Below are 19305 nucleotides of genomic sequence, written 5' to 3'. Positions count from 1 at the left end.
GATATCTTCATACCAATTGTCCTCTGAGGACAGATGGGCAATCTTGTGCCAAATTTCATAGCCTCTATTGCCTGAAACCGTGCCAAAAAGTTCCTGAAGGCCCTGCGGAAGATAGAGACACTGTGTCTGAATCAGAAGGATGGTAGAAGGCTTGTGGGTTTAGAGTGCGCATAGCTTCGGTCAAAGTCAGAATGGCACAATCTCAGCATCAGACAGAAGTATTCTTCCGGATTCGACAGCATCGGCATCAGTGGATCACGTTCCAATGTGGCCCATGATGCCAGGAGGGAACTGGTACCGAATCTGGTCTAGAACCATGAGCTGATCCAGAGGGTCCGACTGGCACTGACTCAGTTGGGAGGCCTCTTGCTCCTTGTGGCCAATAAGGCAAAGCATGGACCTGCTAAATTCCTTAATTTGCTGCGGGATCACTGACGGACACATTTTTGGTTGCTGTGGGACCAAGCTCAGAATCATCTCTGAAGCAGACTGAATTTGAGAGGACTACCTGGAGCCATATTGACATCCTCGTGCCTTCTGAGGAGATTGAAAATGACAGGTATGCTTGGTGTTCTTGGGCTTCTTTTTTATATCCCTGGGGACCTGGAGCATGATCAAGACTGATCAGAGTGTAACCTTGACAGTGATATCGGAACCTACTTTTGGACCTCGACTGAGCCTCTCGTGTAATCTTGCATTGCTTTGCCACAAAGAGATTAGTTTTTCTATCCCTATGGCCCTGAAGTGCATCAAGGCGCAAGTACTGCAGGCTTGGCGTCATGATCTGACCCCAGACACCACAGGCAAACCCCATGTGGGTCCATCACAGACATTTGTTTGTAACATTACACACAGGGTTTAAACCCTCTAGATTTGAGAAGTGACATAAAACACTTGTACAATGTTTTTTTCTGAAAATTTAGAACAAAAAGTGGTCTTGAAGTGATGAGGGGTAGCACCGGATCTGTCAGTTGGAGCAAAAAGAACAGAACTGATGCCAACATTCATGGGTGCAACCTATTTAGGCCCTCACAGGTCATATCTGGTACAGAGCATTAACAGGTTTGAGCCTTCAATGCCACCTACAAGCACACAGGGGTTCTGTTGAAGATGTTCCAGTGCCAGTCAGATGCCTGGGAAAGTATTCAGAAGATGAGGACTCAAAAGGTGAAGATTCTGTGGTTAGAAGTCTCTGTGTTGCACAGCATTAGCAAAGCCAATAGGTATACAATAACAGCCAAAAGGTCAGACATGCTGACTCTGCCAATACTTATTCAGATCTAGTGTTGAATCATTTTCCAAGATAAAGGGTTTATGTGTAAAGTTTTTGAAATCTAATTAAAGGGACATTATATTAAATCGCATTAATAGTGCTGGATGAAGTATAATTTACTTCCTTTTCTCACCTCCCCTTAAAGCTCAAATTCCCTCATCCTCCATCTGCACTACTTTTCCTTTCTAATATTCTCTGTCACTCCTTACGATGATGCCTATATTTTTGTCTCCCACCTTATCTCTATCTTTCCCTCTGTCTGACTCTCTTTCATACACTGACTCGCCCTCCCTGACTTTATCTCTTAGCTTCTCCTGATCTTATGTTAAATTATTGTTTTTCATTGTTGAACTTTGTTTATTTATACACGATCTATTCATGCACATATATCTCCTCAAAATTATCATGTAAGTTCAATCCACAATGTGTGAATACAATGGGCCTGAAAACAATTATTTGCTAATTGCAAGCTCACTAATTTGAGTCGGCAATGTGAGCAAATGAGGAAGTGTTCAATTTGCACCTGATTAAAATGTGCTTAAATAGTAATGGCACATCTCCTGCCTACTTACACATGACTCTGTCTATTATGGGCTTCACAAAGGCCATTTGGTGCAATTTGCCCTTGCACATTTGCTTCAACTTTTCCTTGTCTTCCATCTTGGGGTAAAGTGTAGCCATATTGTAATCATAATTTGGATACAAATGGAAGTTTGCACCCAAAACAGGAAAACAAACCCCATTGTAATTGTAGCCATTGTGTAAAGTTAGGTTAAAGAGGGCTTTGCGGAGCCATTCTAATGTGAGATGTATGTTGGCTCACCTCTCTATTCTGTGCACTTAAAGCTCCGTCATACAGTTATAATATCGTGTGTGGTGTGGGGGGCAATTTTAAGCCTGAGACATGTTTAAAGGTCTACTTACGTTGGTGGCACAATCAATGCTGCAAGCCCATTAGTACCACTTCATTAGGGAAAGCATGCATTTTGAAGTGAACCTCAGTTCTAATAGTTTCTGTAAACACTGTTCTTCTTTATCTCCATTTTAGCCTGAATGTCTCAAAGGATAGTGTGGTCACTGCAATTCAACAATTAAAGGTAAAATCAAGTTCTGGTTTTACATCTGTGTACTTCTAAGCTTTTGTACCTTGAATACCTAGCTCAAATCCGCAGCAACACAATAAGGAACTACTACCTGCTTGTAATGCTCAAAGGAAATTCATAGTTAGAATCATGGTTAAATCTTTTTACAGTATAAAGCCACAGATCAATAAGCCATGTATCAATAATGCCTGCCTGTGAAGATCGTAAAGTTCAAATACAGAACTTGGGTGTATTGGCTGCACTAGAGGGGGGCAGATTGGTGAGTGCCCTAGTTCTATTTGTTCTGCCCCCTGTGCCTCACTATGACAACTGCTAAAGTTACCAGGAGATGAAACTAAACAGACACTGAATGTTGCCACACACATACATTTGCCCAAACACTTTTAACTGTAGAGCATTAATACTTGTTTAAAATATTTAAATCTGACTTTGCATGTATATGCGTGTGTGTGTGCGTGTATGGCGCTATCATACTATATATGCGTATATATATTTAACTATATATCTTTACATATATAACTGTCATATATGTGTATATTTATATATATATATATACACATACAAAGTGAGATGTAGATACTAAATTATATATATGTCCACTTAATATTTGCTGCATCCACATGGGGGTGTCACATTAAATCAGGAGTGGACCCGCTTATTCATTCCAATATGGTGGCTTCGACAAGAAGCAAAACCCTCGAACTCAGAAACACACAATCTCAGGGCAATGCACACAGTACTTTATTGGGATGACCAACACCAATTTATGCAACCCATTTCGGCCTGCTGGCCTTGCTCACACTAGCATTTTACTGGCCAGGTGGAGATCTCTGTGCCTTCTAAGGAATCACCACCACAGTGGATCCTCTGAAGGCACTCAAAGTTTGGTGAGTAGCCCTTGTGTTTCTAGTGGCCAACCACCAGACTTTTTTGGTTGTTCAAAAACTAGTTCCTAAATCAAGAGAGGGGCACAGTTGTCATGAACATGACCATCCCCCATCTCTAAATTGAACTGGTGAGTCATCACTTTGGTGGACAGGGTTCTGCTCCTCCTTTGCTGAAGAGTACCTTGTACTGATTAAGCTTGATTTCTTTGGCAACAATTTTAAGCGAGAAAATCTGAGGGGTGCTATGCTTAGTCAATACCTCAGAGAAGATTGAAGCTCCAAAGGTGCCATATAAGATGGTACAAAAAACATCTGGAGCATTTGCATCCATGGGGTGGTCACTGCTGGGTTGCAGTGAGTGTTTATAGATCACATTCTTTCAAAAAGGAAGCTGAATGCCTAATTTACACAGGTAAATGCAAGCTCTTCCCAAACCTAATCTCTTTTTTAGCCAAGGATAACTATCCGATTGGAATGAACTTTATTTAGTACAGCACTGCTCACACTTAAGAGCAAAGATTAAGAAAGTGATTTAGTAGTGAAAGAGTGGCGGGCGCATTCCTGCACTGCCTGGCTATTGTGCATTCCAAGTCTGCCTCAGGTGGAATAAAAAACAATAAGACCTGAGTGATTGAGACCAATGGACTTTGTTCTCTTGATTGTAAATACTGTCTATAAGGGGCCCAAATTCCTTGTGGTTTTCATGTGGAAGTTGGAAGCAAATTGTAAGTAACAAATAAATATGACAGAAAATGAGGTACCTCATTCAACCTACTGTTATTAGGAGCAGGCCTCTAGTCCAGCACATGGCCTTCCTACATGTGTCTTGTTGGATAGATAAGGCAGAATAGCCTTTCATAGGAAGTGGGATAATGTTGCTGTACTCAAAGTGCCCCTAAGGGTGAGAGGTCTACCCTGTGTTGTGCCATCATATGCCTTATTATGTGAACATCTAGTACATGTAGCATCAGCTACCAATCGAATAACTGTCATTTCCCACTGGAATATAATACAAACTTTAGAATGAATTTACATTGTAGATGCCTGTGACTGCTGTTCAAAGAGAGTTTATTATTTGCTTGTAACAAAACGTGAATTGATAATTTTTCAATTGCTGGTCTTTTGAGTTGACTTGAACCTTAGGGTTCTAATTGTGCAGTAGGAAGTGCCTCTCTATATTACGTAATCCACATTTGTAAAGCGCAAACAATCACCCGTAAGGGTCTCTAGGCGCTGGGGGCCGTCGGGAAGATTAAGCAAGCTATTGCTCAGAGTCACATGGTGCTAAGCTAATCTGCCGCCGGCGTTCGAACCGTGATCCCCAGATTCCGGCGTCAGTCGCCCTGGTCACGGCGCCACACCTCTTCCTATTGGTATGCTATGTGCTTTGAACTGTGGCCTTGAATTTTCAATCACCCAAGTAAATGTATAGAGTGGCGTACCAGCCTAACCAGCCGTAGTTTGTTCTTTTGCTCTCAGATGACGATAAGCCTTAGGTTGTTTACTGGTGTATGAGGGGGTGAGCCACAGCAACCCACATCTAAACCCCAGCTGGTACCTTCCACCAGTTGTACACCTCATGGATTCCAACCTATCAGGTATCATGAAAGAAATGAGCAACATGGCAGTCATCAAAGCATATTTCGATGCAACTCCTTTTCCACTGTGGGTATAGTAGACTTCAAGGTACATGAAAGATCAAATATGTAGCTCAACATCAGGAGTAGAAAATCACCCGTTTTCATAATGCAGAATGAGTGTACTCCATTGTTCCCTGGAATGTTCCCCTGCCCATATCAGTTTTATCACTGAAGACCTCAAGTTATCAAAATAACTACGCTTTTCCTTGAAAGGGAGATTGATAAGGAGATAGAAACCCAGAAAGTATCACCACACCATACTAATATTGAAGATACAAGACCAGCAAGGCTGATCCATCGGTCACTTTACTCAGTCAGTTGTAAATTGCTTCGTCAAAGTTATCTCTAAACCCCGCCAATGCATTTTGATGTACTCTGAAACCCAAATAATGGATCAGCTCGTCCATACAAGGCAGTGGAATCTCTATTCTGCAGTGAATAGTACTCTGCATAAGTGGAAACATGAGCAACACGTTCCAGTTAATCTTGAGGCTGGACATGCTTTCATAGCTGACAATCAAATGTAGGGTGGAAGAGAGATTAACACCCAGATCAAATGCGTATAACAAAAAATAATCTGCCTAGAGAGACATTTTTATTCACCTTTTGAGAGTTGTGTTCAATGCACACACTAGTGGCTTTGTCGCTAGTGTCAGCCTGACATATTGGGCAAAAATGAAGTGCCCTTTGGGCTGATCTGACAGATCAGCATGCTGGTTTTGTAGCTGTTTGTGGACCTGTTTTATGGCCCTGTGTGTTGGTCTTTACTGTTGATTTCCCTAATATTCCCAGAAACATTGCCTGCAGCAAACACAAATACACGCAGTCTCCAATACCTTGCAAAATACCCATACAGCATGTCTTTACAAGTTCAAAACTGACATGATTTGTAAATGTCGCCCTATTTTTTAGCTATCTGATTCGCGATGCGTGTCACTTTTATTTTGGTTCCCGGTCCCATTGTTTGTCCCAGTCCGACCCTCTGTCACTAATGCGTAAACGTGCTGGCATAGTGAGCATCATTGGTGCGTTTCTTGCATCATATTATACATTGAGGAAAAGACCCGTTAATTCTGACTCTGGCCCTGGGGTTTAAGTGGAGAAGGGAAAAATCAAAGCAGAGGCTGGCGGTTCATAAGAAATAACACAAAACTACAATGCACTAAATTCCTGTGCACCTTCATCAAGGAAGGTGTTTAGTGTATCAACAAGATGCACTGTCAACATTTTAGGTTACTAGGAGCATATCTGTATTTTCCCATTGCAGCCTTCTGCCACTTCAGATCATTATTTCAATACTAGGGAGAGGTAAACCAGCATGGGGGTGAATGTGGAGAAGTGTGGCTCAATGATTAGAGTGGCAGACCCTGATGCAGAGGTCTAGCCCGGGACCAGGGTTCAATTTCCTGCCTCGGCGGGTCTTGGACTCAAAAATTCCACGGACCTGATAATTCTCGCCTCGGTGCCATTCCAATCATGGAGTCCCACTCTGCAACTCTGGGCAATAGCTTGCTTAATCTCCACAACGGCCCCCACAACGCTAAGGATGCCTGGCCTCCACCTTGGGGGTGCCCAGGAGTGGACGCCTCACAGGGAAAGCCAGGATGGGTTCCCCAGCGGTATTCGTACAAGCGCCTTGAGACCCTTGCGGGTGAGTAGTGCGCTATACAAGTATCAATTTACTTTAATGTGGAAATTAAAAGGAGACTGCCCGAAGGTTATGTTCATTGTTACTGTGGGAAAACATTTCAAATAGTCAGTTCTGTCAATCCAATCCACAGAGACCACTAAAGGACAGTAGAAGAAATCACTGCACATAAGGCTGAAATGGTGGCATTGAAATCATCTGCTAACGAAAACACATCATTAGCACAATACCATTACCCACAAGGCCAGCCTTTTGTCTGTGACAGAGAAGTCTGACAGCTGAAAAAATGGATAAATGGAGAAGTTTTCAAGAATTTCTATGAAAGTTGTCACGCAAGATCATTTCTCCATGAGTCATTTTTAATTCAGTATATTGTTTTTGTTTAATACTCGGAAGTCCAGCTTTGGACAAGTGTGTGCACCAACGCAATATAGACGGTGAAGCCACCTTTAGCTCAACCCAAAGTTGGAAGTGCACCTAAATTAAAGGGTGGATGCCTTCTACGTGTTAGCATGTGATGATCTATGTCTGTTAGAGCAGCCTAATAAAAGTGACCCACCGACATTATTTAGCTTAGATTACCATGCAAAATACTGTAGTAAAGCAGGGTGTGTTGGTAAGGTAAAAAGTGTATGAGGAATGATTATATTTAATTTTATTGTTGAATTTGTATACCACCTAAAATATTAAAAGTGTGCATTTTCACTTATCCATAAAGAGGCAGAGTCAACATGTTTCAGAACATATATCCCTCTGCCTTTCTACACAACTAGTAAGATTCCCACTTTATAAGTGCCCTGATGATATGGAAAGGTGCGGAAAGGGGTGTCTTTTTTATTAGCTGGAAACTGAAAATGAGCTTAATTCCACCAGTAATGTATGCATGGATCCTTTCCCCAGAAGACAGAAACGTCTAATATAGTAGATCAGGATGAGAGGCTTAGTTTGGTCACAAAGTGGCTGTCAACTGGAGGTTACACCAGCCAAGCGTGGGGGAGATGAGAAAAACGCACCACTGATACTGTTCACAAGGGTCTGTGTGGTCTACAACGACCCCAGACTCAGAGGGCCTAACTGAGCTTGAATGGCTGTTGTAATCTCCTCAGAAAGAGCAGTCATCTCTGTCTTGGGCCCGACTGCCAATGTGAAGCTTGCAAGCATTTCTCTAACCAATCGCAGAGCAATTTCTATCAACTAATCCAGCTTCACCACTCTTTCACGTCAGACATTGATCAGATAAAATTAGTTTGTTCAGAGATTTAAAAACATCCACTAAAAAAGAAACAAAAAAGACCACAACAACACATATACACTTTTCTAAATGAATCATAAATCATTTCAAATATTCCTTAAACACCAAACCAAAGCAGAGTATGTTTCTAAATGCTGGATTTTCTATGAAATGGTTCCAAGTCTTCGACATCTCCTATTTAGCATAATCAATGCCATCAAACTAATTATACTAATTAAACCACGTGGTATTATACAAATTCCATGTTATATAAATTCAACATTATGTTTTTTGTGAATCGCGCTGACTTGAACATAAACAAGCAGAGGTGGTTGGGAAAACTTTAGCGCAGAGAAGTGACAATGTTCAGAGAAAGATATCTTAATTGAGCTGCTGCTTCAAGGTCAACCTTACGATGACCACCCCACGTCGTAAATTATGGGCAAGCCCACTTGTAAGTTCATTAAGAAGAGGCAAACCGAGCAACGTAGCTCATATATCGAAGATCACGTAACAAACAAATGTCCATAAAGTAATCGTTTCTTCTTCTTTATTCCAATCGTGTTTCAAATATTTCTTATCGTTGTACATATGATTCAAGCTTGTGCCTTCAACAAAAATCTTCAAACAGAGCCAAAGCCAACACGTGTTTTGTCCCTGAGGCTATCAGCCCAGGACTTCATCAGGGCTAAAAACAAAGGATAGGCTACATTTATTTACATTGTTCGAAATAATACACATGTGGTAATGACTACCAACATATCAAATTCCTCCACCACATGTGTAGGCAAAATGGTGGGATGGAGCTACACTTAAAGAATATATTAAATTAGAGAGGATCCCACGTGGTCTTCGCTCTAACATTTTCCCTACATATGATGACCTGGAAGAGGATTTACTCCTCCTCTGGGAGAAAGAACTCACAGGTAACTCAATGCGTCTTATGAATATCCTTATAGAAAACGCAGAAAGAAAAGTACAAAAAGCTGTAGAAGAGGCAGACAAACTAGAAAAGGAGATAGCTGATAATCTACCAGAGGTAGCTAAAAATAATTATGCGATATTGGAAGGAATTTTGAATACATTTGAGGAAGAAACTAAAGAAAAGAAAGCCCGAAAACTAAAACGGGATGAGACAGATTATCGGAATGGCAGGGTATTCACCTTTGCCAAAAAATTTGACAACTTAGTGAAACAGGATTTACAACTAGGTAGTAGTAGATCGTCTTTACTTAGTGCAATCAGTACTGCCTCTTCCAGTAATACCTCAGTGACAGGAGCAGAGGGATCAACCGAGGGAGTAACTAATACTACTATGGGTAATAGTTTTTTACGCGAAGTTCAGCGTATAAGGATCGGAAACAAGGAGAACAACAGCAGACAGAGAGAAGAAGCAAGAGGAAATCCAGGAGAGGGTCTAGGCGGGGCAGCAAACTCAGGAATAAGAGACAGGGTGAATACTCGCTCATGGAGCAAGGCAAAACAGTAACTAAAGGCAATAATCAAATTCAGGCAATTAACCTATCTAATATTGTACTTTCAGCAAATATGATCTCTGTTCTTGAAAAAGGAATGAGCTTTTGTCCTACATCGCAATGTGACATGACCGATGTAAAAATAGACCTTTATAAATTCATAAGAAATCTAAAACTCAAAAAACATTTTTCCTTGACTTCTTTGCCAAATAAACAAAGTATATCTGATATTACTGTTGGTGACCTTTCTATTCAAGATGTTAGAGATACAGCTTTGTTGTTGTCAATAACAGAAAATGAACAAGATCCAATTACGATGCATAGAATTCTTCATGACCTTGAATGTGTATCTGACTTGAGGGAGGATAGTGACCTTAAACCTAAATCAAAGTGGGTACCTCATTTGCCCTCGGGCAACAATATAGATGCATTTTACAAGGTAGTTACAAAAGAATTGGACAGACTTGAAAGTAGTATTAACCATCAAAACTTTTTACCTTATGTTGACAATTTAACTTCTCATGAAAGACAAGCCCTTAAACAACTCAGGTCAGATCAAACTATCATTATAAGGGAGGCAGACAAGGGAGGCAACATTGTTGTGATGACAAGAGAATACTATGACAATGAGATTATGAGTCAACTCAGGAATGTATTGTGGTATAAGAAACTGCCTAATAATCCTGTGTTTGAAATTAAGAGATTGATCAATGACCAAATTAAGAAGTGGAATACGGAAGGTCTGCTTAATGATGATGAGTAGCGGTACCTTCTAATATATAGACCAAGATATCCTTGTCTCTACACTGTACCTAAAATTCATAAGGATGCTGTTGCTCCTCCAGGGAGGCCAATAGTATCTGGAATTGGAGGGCCAACGGAACGAATTTCAGAATTTGTAGACACTTTCCTTCAACCGTTTGTAGATAATCTACCCTCTACAATTAGAGACACAAAACATATCCTTAATATTATCACTGATATTGTTTGGGATGAATCAATGATACTTGTTACCCTAGATGTGGTGTCACTGTACACTAATATTCTACATGAAAAGGGGTTGTCAGCACTGCGCCACTTTCTTTACAAAAGACCGGTGGAATTTCTGGAACACTCAGAAATGATTATAACCATGTCGCGAATGATTCTTGAACACAATGTGTTTCTATACGAAGGGGAATGGTACCAACAGATATGCGGTACCGCGATGGGGTCCAGATTTGCGCCGTCTTTCGCCTGTCTCTTTATGGGATGGTTCGAGGCGGCGCATATCTGGGGCCCACCTGGGGCGGCCTGGCATAATTACATTATGTTCTTTGGGCGGTATATAGATGATTGTCTTTTAATTTGGACAGGTAACATGGAAGAACTACACAACTTTTTTGATCACCTTAATAACAACTTGTACAATATGAAGTTTACTATGAAACATGATGTTGAAAAAATTGTTTTCCTGGACGTTGAATTGTTTATAGAAAACAATAAGATTAATAGCAGAATGTACAGAAAAAAAACAGCTTGCAACTCTATACTACATGTGGCGAGTGCCCACCCCAAAACTCAGATTAATTCTATCCCATTTGGGGAATTTCATAGAGCACGCAGGAACTGCAGCAAAGACTCTGATTTTAATACATGTGCTCTTGATATGGAAAAGAGGTTTATTGATCGTGGCTATGATGCTCAGGTTATTACACAAGCTAAAAGAAGGGCTTGTGCCCTTATAAGAAATGATACACTGATATCATATCCCTCTAAGACCTCGAGAACACGAGAGCAAGTGAGAATGATCACTAATCATCACCCCTGGGCACATAAAATATATACTATTCTTAAATCTCATTGGAAACTTCTTACAACAGACACAGATTTGAATAAACATCTAACTAAGTATCCCAGTATAACTTACCATAAGGGACTCACTATTCGCAATATGGTTAGCCCTAGTTACCCTAAGAGTAATTAGGATAACCTGACTTGGCTACATAAGACAAATCTGGGCTTCCACAAGTGTGGAGATTGCAGTATGTGCAAATATGCCCTGACGGGCATTAAAGAGTTTCAATATAATGGCTCCAAGACATTTTCTATCAATCAGTATATTAACTGTAACACCAAATTTGTGATATATGTAATAATATGCAAATGCACCATGATATATGTGGGAAGTACTATCAGGAATCTAAAGACACTAATTTCAGAACATTTCAGAGCTCTAAAATACATGGATGATAGATATCCAATTGTACATCATGCTTTGGAGTGTCCAGAACAAAAGAAATGTTTGTCGTTTAAATTTCATGCTATCGGGACAGTGCCAGTAGATGTAAGGGGCGGCAATCGAGAACTAAGATTGCGCTAGATGGAGGCACGTTGGATCCTGAAATTGAAAGCGGTGGACAAGGGGATAAATATTGAGAATGAACTGCAATATTTCCTGGGCTTATGATCCTGTTGTGAACTTAGTCTCTTCTCACTGCTAATGAATATGAGTTTAACCTGGTTATCAACTGTAATGTGTTATATATTATATCTCATTACCAAACATTTGAAAATGGACAATTACATTGGAATATTGTAACGGTAGGGACTTATGGTGACTTCTCTAATGATTTAATCAGTATATAACAATTTTGGTTTTACATTAGGCTTAGATACATGTCTTAATGAGTCTTTTTTGCCTATCTGTACCCCACTGGGCTTCCACTTTCCTTCTCTCAATGTTCTTCCCTTAATTAGCTATTTTCTTTATTACTCTATATTTTTTAATTTTTCCTATTCAAATATTGAACTCATATGCATGTTCATCAGTTTACTTCATTAATTTTTAATATGAATATAAGATGGCACTTATAATTCAAGTACTATTTGCGTCAATTTAGATTGTTCTTAAGTAAGTTTTTTCGTTGATATTGCTACTGATACGCAAGCGAATATTCCTTGTGTTTTTTATCAAGCCATTCTAATATGGCGTCCATTTTCGTTAAGGTGTTACTTTACCTGTAATTTATACCTTTTCCATTGTCTATTTCTACACCCCAAACGATACTTTTTAAGCCCGTCGCAATATGGCGCGCGAGCTAGACGCCGATTTTCGTACGAGGGATCCAGATTGCGGATTTCTGCTAGTCAGTGCAAGGTAAACAGGACTCCTGTCCCGTTAGATGTCTTAGTAGTATCAGCCGTTACTCGTAATTATTTTTCCCTTAAATTTTGAATTTTTACTTTTAGTAACGGTTTTCATGACATTTGAGCCTAGACTACATTAATAGTTGATGTTTAGTTGGAGTTGTGATATCTCTCTTTGGCGCTTTTTTCGTTTTTCGTTATTATGTATGCAATTTACACAGAGATGTACAATTTTATTCCACTTACTCTGCTATGAGTTTCTCTCATTACCTAGACAGTAATGTTTCGATATAATAGTGCTACAACCTATGCACATTACCAAGTGCAGTCTCTATGTTTGATTTGAGATTTTTTCCTTTTAATCACACCCGTTAGGACAATAAGGCTATGAACTTGCCGTAACATAAGAAGCCACTGATTTTGGAATCTAAGACGACATTTTGAAGTTATCGATCTACGTTTCTATTTAAGGTACATGCGGTTCTTTAACCTCAAGTTTGAATTTATTAATCAACTTAGAATTGCTCGTGCAATAAGCTTTAGTTTATATTATTATGGTACTTGATTACGTAGTTATCGGGTGTTCGTATGTTATTATACTAAATATTGCTTACTGTCAGGATATACTTACGTGAGTCTATGTATCTTCTAATCTTTCAGAGATAGGAGACTGTCCGTTTATTCTACTTTTTGATATTGATTATTGGAGTAGGTAAGTGTAGTTCATGAGTAAACATTGCGCTTCTGGTATTGGCATGATTTCTGTTCACGATTAATGCCGGTTAATCTCAGTCAGCATACTTGCCGACTTTCTCCTTGAAACCTTAAACCCTAGGGATTAGTATGGCATATTTCATGAGTATTCATGATACTGAAGTTTACCTATTTTCTTCTTACTTACCTGCACTTTATTCGGGTGATTGGTGATATACCCTTTTACTATTCAGGAGACTTTTTCTGACGACTAATTTCGTCTGTTGACTCTTTTTATTTGGGGTGTATGACACACATGTACAGTTATCTCCCTCTTTTGTTTCCTTTTTTCCTCTTTCTTCATTTTCGTTTATCTTGCCTTTTGGATTTTGCCTACACATGTGGTGGAGGAATTTGATATGTTGGTAGTCATTACCACATGTGTATTATTTCGAACACTGTAAATAAATGTAGCCTATCCTTTGTTTTTAGCCCTGATGAAGTCCTGGGCTGATAGCCTCAGGGACGAAACACGTGTTGGCTTTGGCTCTGTTTGAAGATTTTTGTTGAAGGCACAAGCTTGAATCATATGTACAACGATAAGAAATATTTGAAACACAATTGGAATAAAGAAGAAGAAACGATTACTTTATGGACATTTGTTTGTTACGTCATCTTTGATATATGAGCTAAGTTGCTCGGTTTGCCTCTTCTTAATGCTATTTAAAGACATGGAATCAATAGCATAACATACCTTAACATAACATACATACAGTTGCTGTTTAATGGCTACTGCAACAACATTCGGGTGCTGCTGGTTAATGTGTGTTGCCAGAAACTTCCAAATCGTACTAGCATCACACCCGATTGCTTACATTTGTGCCTGTTACTACCTGTCACTAAAACCTTCCTGCTAATATAGTAATGGTGCCAGGGCCCATATTTACTACAGTTATTTCTGGAACTCGTGTGAATCAACACAACATAAAAGACAGCATCAATGTATTGCCATTTTAAAAGTCCTCAAGTGCCAGTGCAACTTTCAGAACACGTGGGTCGGTGTTGAGGAATGTAAAGCCCTCCACGTTTTCATGGCACCCAGATGCCCAGGAAGATGTTTCCATTCAAAGTCATGCTATGATGCAATTGTGTGTCAGACACATACTGGTGCAAGGATTCTCAAAACAAGTAGTAACTATGCACTTACAGTATTAGTACTCATATGAAAAGGTGAAAATGTAGTACTTACTTTTGGGAAGTAAAAAACATTTCCAATAGTACACTTAGAAAGTGTGGCCACACACAGAATGTTACACGCGCTCCTAGAATGTCATGTGACATGCCCTTCAAGCTCATGTTTTCCCAGTTCACAATTGTCAATGTCTACAGTTTGCCTGATGAGCAATTGCACATTTTATTTTTATTTTTTACTTCATGTAGAAATCCTCTTCACCTTTGTCCCCTCCAAGTTTGGAGGTGACCTGTCTTCTTAACTACACTGGAAATAGTGTTACTCCAGACTCGGTTAAAACTTTGACCTTTCCATGGTGCCAAATGGTTGGATAATAATTCTGTAATGCCATCAAACTCACAAGTATGTGAGAGTTCACAAACTTTCAAGGCAAGCCATTCCATGATACCCTAACTCCTTCCCCTTTGCATGGGGTTTACTATTGCAGATTTCTCCACACTCCTGACAGAGATATTAAATATAGTGAAGCCATTTAAATATGTTGAAAATCCTTCTTTAAAATCCTAACAGGTTTAAATTGTAGCCCTTTTCTGGCCATAAACATAAGTTTAGTATAAACACTGCCTTTATATATCAGAGAATGCATGCAAATGTTGAGGAAATGTGAGTAACCAAATCAGACCGAAAATCACTTTACTCAGACTTACAAGGAGGATACAAAAGAGGAGCATAGTTTCAGAAGTCCTCACAAAGAGGCAGCTGAAACAGACCTGACAAGCGTGTGATAGAAAAGAGGGCACAGTGCAGCTTAATGGTGTGCTGTGAAGACGAGCACCCAGGCACCCAACACCCGAGGCACAGCTGCAGCAGCTGAATTCACCCTTCACCTGCTGCAGTAAAACAGTCAGGACCTCAGGGGCCAAGATCCAGCGAGGGGACAGGTCTGGCCTCGGGACCAAGTCTATAACAAAAACAATATACGCTGTTAACAGTAATAGCACACGCTATTTAAAAAGCAGTCTTAAATACCCAACAACTATAAATACGTGTAGACTGAAATTAAGGAAAAGAACCAAGACCAGATTCCCTCTCTCCTCTTAAATGATGCCCAGAGATCACTCCAGGTTCCAAGGTCATAGGTGGAAGAGCCCAAGTGCACGTGGGTATCAGAAGAGAGATAAGACACAGTTTATAAATAATGCTCACAAGCAATTCAGTAAAAACAGTAGTAACATTTTCACTGCCCTTCACTTTTTCTAATTTGTGTACACGTTTTGTGTCGTGGAAAGAATGTTTTTTTCTGCTGTGGTAATTTGAGTGGTGATTAACTTCTTTCTCTTACTGTAACCTTCAACTTACACATGTGACTTGGTGAATGTATGTATCTGACGACGCCTTCAATTGCAGTGTCTGCTTCACAAATTAACATACTGATGATGTGTTTTAGAGAACTGAGTCAAACTCACTAAGGGGCATATTAACAAGGGCTTTATCTCCGCTTTTTTGGCTTTAAAAGCCAAAGAAGCGGAGATAAAAACATCGCCCTATCAACAACAGGGTGCTAACATGCAAAATCGCATGTTAGCACCCTTTTTCACTACGCTTCCCTTTGCATCTCTAATGAGATGCAAAGTGGGCGTTCCAGAGCAAAATAATAGGAGAAATGTCGCTAAGCGACATTTCTCCTATTATCAAGCTTCACGCTAACCCTGTTAGAGACAAAAAAAGCAGCGCTAATCACGGTTTACCCTGCTTTTTTACATCTGCTAATTTTCAGATTTAGCCATGTAATCCAATGGGAGGTGGATTACATGGCTAAATCCACCATGGGCTATCAACAAGGATATCCCTATCCTTGTAGTTTTATCGCTGCATAACCAGCGATAACCTCCCAAAATGCCGCTATCGCTGGATTTTTTTTTCGCCTAGGCGGTTAGCATTAATAACGCGATAACCAGGCGATATTATCCAGCGATAGCGGGCGTTAAAAAAATTAACGCTAAGCGCCCTTAGCGTTAATTTTCCCTGTTCCTTGTTAATATGCCCCATTGAAACCAATTTCATAAGTGCACGTGACCCAAAGTTCACTCATTTACAGGCCTGTGTTCACAGGGCTAGAGAGTGAACTAAAAATGACAATCTTTTCAGGATCTCCCCGAGGCAGCATGCACACAGCCACTACAAGACAGGTATCAATCTAAACCAATAAGAAGGCTGGTATCATATCAACTTTCAAATCTGGACAAGTTCCCTGAGATATCCTGTTAAATGCCGCTCTGAACTGTCATCCCCTGTCTAATGCATCAACTTCATGAAGGGCAAAACTATGACAGCTTATGCTGGCACACCGTGCTGAAAGAAGCGTACAGCATCAGTTGGTTTTACAGTGATCTGCTTAGAGGGGTTTGCATGTCATTCATCCAGGAGTGAGTTATTCAGCATTGTCTGTTTTCTCTCTTGCAGGGTAGCACTGCCCCTGGTCTGCTACTTGATGAGTTCTGCAACAACACTGATTGGTGGAAACAGGCCTTTTCCAACTTTCTACACAAGGGATCATCTTACATTTCTCCAACTTAACACGTTATTCTCTAGGAACCTCTCGTGATTCTGCTATTCCTTGTGCCACTTTTCCAATAAAGTAGAAAGAGCATCACAGTCCCTGACTTGACTCCATCATTTATTAGATCTAGGAGGATAGACTGAGCAGCCAGAGACTGCATTTGAGAGCGAACTTTGGACTTTTACGCAAACTTTGTTAGATATTACTCTCAGTGGTAAGAAACCATGCAACACATCATGGTTATTCAGCACTGGGAGTTGTGGAGGCGGGAATTCTTCTGACAGCTCTACAGACATTGTTGGGGTCATTTGGTGACTTACTAGTCAAAGAACCTTTACAATACTAGCACAGCTACTGGGGGGATTCTGAGCCAATTGCACACCAGGAAACACATTCGACCAGCACCGCACAGCCAATAGGACTGGCCGTCACGCTGTTTATTAGTGGATACGTTAGTTAAAGTAGTGTAAATCTAGCTGCCAAATGAAACAAACATTATGTTATAGGTCTTAAAGTGAAGCGAGTCACATAGTTTCCTTGGCATAAAGCAGATGTATTAATGATAAAATACAGTGCCTAAAATCTGAGTTGAGGCACTTTTATCAAGTGTGTAGTTACACAGCAAACTTAAAAGAGGCACTGCTTAAACTGTCCCTGTGTCATGCATGGAAAGAAGAATGACATTAACCTCACCCATTTTCAACAAAATCTAGATATCCAATTTTTTTGTGACCATGACAAAATGGAGCTTACCTAGTGTGCACTACGATAGCAACTGTATGACAGGCAATGGTTAAAGGTTATTTGTAAACAGCAAGGAAAAAGCATGTACACTGCCATATTATTGCTAAGAAATTCTAAACATCCAGCTATTAGCAGCAGAATAAAAACAGGAGGATGAATTAGACCGGAAAATAGTAAAATAGGTTCTAAAAATGGACTGAATAACAATGTGAAAGCAAAACCACCAACACTAAATGTAGAAAGCGGTACAGTTGAGCACATTGCCCATGAACGTATAGCATTTGTGTTCATTAAAAAAGTCAGTGTCTAAAATATGAACACGAGGTGCTTTTACCATCTGTGCATTGGCACTTCAACATTGAACGAGGAACTTTCTAACATGTCTGCTTGCAAAGTTAGATAAGACGAAGCATCCTGAAAGATAATTGCTATTAAAAGTCAATCATTCAGTGGGTGATGGAGCAAGCCAGTTTGAAAAGGATCAGTACTCATCTATCACCCAGCTCCGAGATGTCCTTCAGGTTGAACGTGAGCTATACAAATGTTGATTTAGCTTTAGGTAAAGTCCCACACATTTATGTTTTTTTTCACAAGAATTTCGCCTGCACTAATATGTAAACTGAAACAACAGTTTGGTATAAACATACAAGTTTTTACAAACAAACAGCTTTAGGAAGTGAGCACTACTGTTGCTAGTAACATGCCATACATCAACTGTCGCAACAAATTAAATCTAAAAACAATGTTGTTCTCTAACGTGCTTTAAGTGTTTCCTCCTTTCCTGGGAGGCAAGGCAGTAATAATGATAAGTGTTACAGATGTGCTGCATCATGTGAGAATATCGGGCACCTGTTATTTTTCTGCCCAATGTATATGGCACCTCGTAAAAGATGGATACAAGCCATCTGCAAGTTCTTTGGTACTAGAAGATATGCTATTGCCCTTCGTATTCTGTGCACTGATCCTACCCCTACAATATGTATAGCTGTGGCTAAACTCCTAGGGTGGGCCTGGTGTATAAGAACAAAAGCACTGAGGCAAATTGCCAATTCTTCTTCTTTGACTTAACACATAAATTGCTTATCCGCCCTGGATAATTTACCGGTAGTTAACAAACAGAGTATTGGGATGTGAAAGCTTTGTTTAGCTAATTTTTTGTACATTATAAGCTGACATGTAAAGTCTTTTTAATCTAATTTTTACTGCAAGCTCGTCGGCCACCGTAAATTTAATTGCAATTTTATCCTTTTTAGGTAATTTATATGTATTTATGTGTAATGTTTGTATGTGCTTTTATGACTTAATTGCCGAATAAAGCTAATTGAACTGAAACTTAGACATGTCTAGTTCATTTAGCTCCAACAAAACTTTAGTTTACATGCGCTTTATAAATTTCATTAATAATAGTAGTAACATTATCAAATGTATATAAATCTACTGATACATTTGTTATTAAACAAAGAGACCCACAACTGAAAAGGAAAACATTGTGTCTGTTCCTATCATAATTTACTCATACAGCCTCTCATACAACCAGTCACTCACCCTCACAGCCACTCACATAACCATACACTCAACCATAAGGCTACTTACACACAGACTTTCTCACCTATACAGCCACTCACATACCTATTCACACACCCATAGAGCCTCTCAACACAGCCAATCACTCACCCATACAACACACACACACTCACTCATACCAAACATAGCCTTTTATATACTTATTC

At 39.8% G+C, this 19305-nt stretch overlaps 1 protein-coding gene across 4 annotated transcripts in view; it reads left to right on the top strand.

Annotated features, from left to right (window-relative positions):
- The window catches only part of LOC146811142 (uncharacterized), a 442239-nt gene extending 423335 nt beyond the window's left edge, over positions 1-18904 (top strand). For all 4 annotated transcript variants that reach the window (XM_085618206.1, XM_085618209.1, XM_085618207.1 and 1 more), the window contains 2 exons: positions 2322-2370; positions 16735-18904. The gene's annotated coding sequence lies outside the window, so the exon portion shown is untranslated. The remainder of the gene's footprint in view (positions 1-2321; positions 2371-16734) is intronic.
- Positions 18905-19305: the final 401 nt, after the last annotated feature.

The sequence above is a fragment of the Triturus cristatus genome, chromosome 7 (genome assembly GCF_964204655.1).
Source record: "Triturus cristatus chromosome 7, aTriCri1.1, whole genome shotgun sequence".
NCBI classification, from domain to species: Eukaryota; Metazoa; Chordata; class Amphibia; order Caudata; family Salamandridae; genus Triturus; species Triturus cristatus.
The sequence above is the reverse complement of the archived record's forward strand: the minus strand, read 5'-3'. Positions and strand labels throughout refer to the sequence as shown.